At 35.1% G+C, this 4,979-nt stretch overlaps 1 pseudogene across 1 annotated transcript; it reads left to right on the top strand.

Annotated features, from left to right (window-relative positions):
- The first annotated feature begins 370 nt into the window (after nucleotides 1-370).
- On the top strand, nucleotides 371-1,042 carry LOC145156579 (protein RGF1 INDUCIBLE TRANSCRIPTION FACTOR 1-like; annotated as a pseudogene). The gene is made up of 3 exons (XR_013736809.1): nucleotides 371-575; nucleotides 673-888; nucleotides 970-1,042. The product of XR_013736809.1 is annotated as a protein RGF1 INDUCIBLE TRANSCRIPTION FACTOR 1-like (transcript).
- Nucleotides 1,043-4,979: the final 3,937 nt, after the last annotated feature.

Genomic DNA, 4,979 nt, shown 5'->3' with positions numbered 1-4,979 from the left:
TTTTCAAATATATGTGCACGTTGAAGGACAAATTAAGGAAACTCATTATTATAGTTTGTAGTATTAATTTTATGAAAAAACACCACCCCGATTAATTGGGTATGTCGAATCTTTTTTGTTATGTTTTTTTTTTCTTTCTGATTTGGGTTTTTGAAGAAAGACAGTCTATAGATTGAAGCTTTAAACCCTAGCCTCCAAAAACAAGTGGTCCCTTTCTTTCTTTTTCTTTGATGCTAGAACTGAGCATTCGTAGAAAGCACATTCATTATTATTATTATTATTATTATTATTATTATTATTATTATTATTATTATCTTTTGTTCTACTTTGTGACTCCCCCTTTGTTATGAGAACTAATATGGATAAATTATTGGGGTGATTAGGTGGAAAGAATGGAGATTAAAGAATTTGGACCTTCATGGTTGATGCCAATGCTAAGAGCTGACTACTTTGCAACCTGTCGTTTCCATGGAGATTCTAGTAAAAGTGAATGAAATCTGTTCTGTTTGGATAGCTGTGAAAATTGCATATGTCCCTATTGTTTGATTCATCACAAAAATCATCATATTGTTCAGGTAACTAATCAACTTTCAAACATCATTTAAAAATTCAAATCCATGGCATACTCTGAACATATTGTGACAAATTCTAGGATGTTAAAATTTTGAATAGATAAGGCGTTCTTCTTATCATAACATGGTGAGGGTGAATGAAATTCAAGGGTATTTATACATATCATGCGTGCAAACATACATTATCAACAGTGCCAAGATCATGTTCTGGAACGAGCGTCCTCAGCCTAGGCCAAGAAAAGGCGTCACCCACCACTGTGAGATTTGTGGTCGGAGCCTTGTTGATGCTTTCCGATTTTGTTCTCTTGGTTGTAAGGTAGGATTCTTGACTTCTGGTTTCATTTCATTCCACCTTGATTTGGTTCCATATTGGCTTGATTTTGTTATTTCTTTTTAGCTTGGTGGCATGAAACGTGGGGATAGCAAGTTGAGTTTCACGTTAAAGATGAACCATACCTAATTAATCGGGGTGGTTTTTGACTTTTTTGAGAGAGAGGGGGGGGGGGGGGGGGGGGAGGGTGGGTCCCCCTTTGCATATTATTTCATTTTTTTTAAAAAAAAAAAAAAAACATCATAAATAGTCCATGTGGTAGTGAAATGACGAAAATGCCATTCAGTTAACGGACACAACTTAACGGAGTTAGCAATAAGGACCAATCGTCAAAACTTTTGAAAGCACATGGACCATCTATGATGTTTTTAAACCATGGGGACTAAAATTCAGATTTGGGGAAACCACAAGGACCATTTATGATGCTTTTTCGTTTTCAAATGTCATATTTGATATTTATACACGAATTCTAAATATGAGTACCATTAAATAAATAGATATAAAATGAAGGTGAAACGATACACTTTATTTGATCGTTTACAGATATGGGTTCCATTTTCATTATCATAAAAAATAGAACCCGATATATTAAAAAGAAAAAGATTACAGGTTAAAATATCTATGCAATACATCCAGAAAAAATATATTAATCTTGCTTCAATAAAAACAAATCGATTTAGGGCACAAAATCAAAAAACGAAAAAGAAAAATTGAACTGGTTGAAGCCTCATGAGGAAAAGAACACCGAAAATTACCATCTAGCCAATATATCAAAAAAAACAATTCGATTTTGGGCTAAAAATCTTATAATCTCCCAAATTCTGGAGACATTTCTTATGTTTCGTTTTTCTTGAGAATTTGAGTAAGGCTAGTAGTTTGAGGTGAATGTCGGTGACAGAGAAGGTTGTAATGGTAATAAAGTAAGGGTTAGTGAGTGTAAATTAAGTGGTGTGATGGAGGTTATTGTGGTGGTGCTTTGGTGGTGTGTCCAAGGATAGAAAGATGGAGAGGATAAGAAGTGGCGATTATTTAGTGTGACAGTAGCATTGGTGGACGGCGGTGATAAATGCATATGACGGTAATGATGGTGGTGGTAGACTAACTTGAGGGTTCTTTGAGAATCAAGAAAGTATAGAGGAGAAGTATATTCAAATTTTGAAAAGGATGTGTTTATGGTACCGATACGTGTTAGGTTTCTGCTTTATAGAGCTGTTATCGAATCTAAGGTTATCTACATCAATGCAGTACCATTTATCTTTCAAATGATACACATTAGCTTTTGCAATTACCATCCACATCAGTGCTATCATAACAATTTTTCAAAGTGGACCCCACTGAAATATTAATGAAGTGTGTATCAATTGATTAAAGTCGTAATCAATTCAGAAAAAGTAATAAAAGACACGAGATCTAAATAAGATCTAATTGACTCAATATATCGTTTGAAGAATACAAAGAGAGAGAGTACAAAATGTTATCTGAATATCCGAAATCTTACTCTAACTGTAGGTACTTATCCTATTTATAGGATACAACAGACTCAAAAAGCACAAGGACTAAACGTGACATAACGAAACATACAATGCCTTGTAAATAGATACTATATCGAAAGTACAACTACTTTCAACATATACAGACAACAAATGAAAGATTCAGCTTTCGACTCTCACTAAACAACTTTCGATTCTACAATCTCCCCTTAGTGATAACAGTCGAAACACCAAGCTATAATCTTCATTTTCTGTAAAAGCTCTCTTCGAACTTCCATATACCACAATATAATCTTCCTTATCTTTTCCTTATCTCCATCGTCATTCTTTTTGCAATTGTTGATTCGAACCAAGATATTTGTGAAATGGGAATTTGTATATCTTTCCAGATCAGACACGTGAAACAAAAACTACGACAAATTCCATTTCTTGTTCTTTCCCTGGAATACCACACCATAAGGCTGATGAATGATTTCACCGTCTTCAAATTCATTAATATTTAATATTTCCTTCGTCGGATTTTGTGGCACTTTCGCAGTATTCTTGATAGCTAAGGCAAGATCAATATTTGTAATAGCCAAGTAATCATAGTAGCTATCCAGATAAGCCTTAATATGACTAAATCTGAGAATGAAGTCATTTTTGTTCATCTCCAGAATCTTCGACACATCCACATTGATCAATATCTTCGTGATTGAAATAAGATCATTCAAATTCATCAGGGGAAAATCAGCAATCGTGAACTCAGACTCCACATTATTTTCTCTTACAACAGAATAACAAAAATTCTGAAGCAAACCCTCGAACAAAGTATCCCTTTCAATCTTCATTACCTTCACGATCTTCACCAAAGACCATACACCATCTTCATTCTTTCCTTAGATTGGATGAAAGCGAATTTTCAGCCTTTTGTATTCACTTTTGTCTTTGAAGTTTTCTGCAAATTTGAACTGTGGAGATGTGAAAAGCATATAATTGATCGGAAAATCGAGTTGATTAAAATCAGAATTTTCAGTCTCAAAACTCTTCTTTGGTCTTTTGAGAAATTCATCATTCTTCCCTAAAACAACTATTTCTATTGTTTCGTAACACCGGTGCTTGTTTGGATCACCTTTGTTCAATCCTGGTGGGTCATTCTCTCTCTGTCGAAGAATGTTGTTTATTTGTCGTTGATGTTCCAACTCTGTTGCTTGTAACTTCTTCTTTTCCTAATGCGATTGTTTAATTAGAATGACCTTTCCTTTGTCTTTCAGATCAATTATTGAGGTTGTTTTGACAAGAGCAGTACTCGAACCCCCTTCACCCTCCTTGATAGAAATCCCTTTCAATGGAACTTTTGGCACATTCGATGTTGTAGAGGTTGTTGTCGAAGATACAGTTATACGCTGCATAGGGATTGTTGTTGGAATTTGAGTCGAAATAACCTTCCCAACAACGAATCCTGTATCATCACCAAAAACTTTTGAAGATCCAGCTCCTCCAACTCCTTTTTCTCCCCTTGCGAAACTTGCGCAACACGAGTAGCATTTGTTGGTAAACGAAGTACCAAACTAAGGATTGGAGCTAGCTCAGCTTTGATGTTCGACTCAATAATCGAAACCATCTTTGATATTGATTCTTGAGAGATGGCAGATTGATTCGAAAGATCCACCTTCAATAAAATGTATTTAATCCCATACAAGAATTCCTCCCCTTTGTCAAATACCTTTTCGTCCTTCTTAGACTTAGCTTGAAGCTCCTTTGTATACTCGTTGTTGAACTCAACCAAACAAGTTATTGCACCAACAATAACATCCACTTTTCTATGCAACAAATTGTAATTTTCCTGTAGCTTCTTGACTTCTTCCGACATCAAAGATTGTATCTCAGAAACCTTGAGATCAAGAGACTCCTCCGTTGCATTCACCTTTTGCATAAAAATTTCATGGTGTTCCTTAGCAACATCAATAAGCTTTTGAATCTCATAATCAAAACTCTTTGAATGAATAGCCAATCGTTCTTCTTGTTTGTTCTCAAGACCCTCAATCAAATTCTGCAATCGTGATTCTTGAGCTTTCAAAAAATAATCCATTCCAACACCAGTCACCTAATTCTTCCCTCTAGTAGTAGCTATAATTTGAAGAAGAGAATCAATCTTTGAGTTTAGAATCTTGAATTACTTACCTGACATGATTAGTTCATCAGGAATATCATCTTCTTATGGATTGAATTGAATCTATGCAAACGAAACCATGACATTTTCATCATCATCTTAATCTCCTTGAAGTGACTTCTCAGTTGATTGTGAGGAGAAAAGAGTTAAGATGGATTCTTTCATAACACCAAAAAATGTTGGTGAGACAGTAGAAACATAAACGAAAGTAGGAATGGGTGATATTGGTGGTGGTAAAACTGTTGAAGTTGCAATGGAAGTTATGGCAGTAGATTCGACATTGATCATCCATTCATCCATGTTGACATTTGTGTCCTTATTAGATAAGTTCACAGTGATGTCTGGAGTTTCGACCTCCTCCCTTAAGGACTCAGTATGCAAAACCCTGGATGGTTTGACTAAAGCCTTCTCAGGGATGTCAGTTTGTTGTTTGT

The sequence above is a fragment of the Lactuca virosa genome, chromosome 2, assembly GCF_052849685.1.
Source record: "Lactuca virosa cultivar CGN04683 chromosome 2, Lactuca_virosa_CGN04683_v6, whole genome shotgun sequence".
NCBI lineage: Eukaryota > Viridiplantae > Streptophyta > Magnoliopsida > Asterales > Asteraceae > Lactuca > Lactuca virosa.
This window is presented reverse-complemented; position numbering and strand designations above follow the sequence as displayed.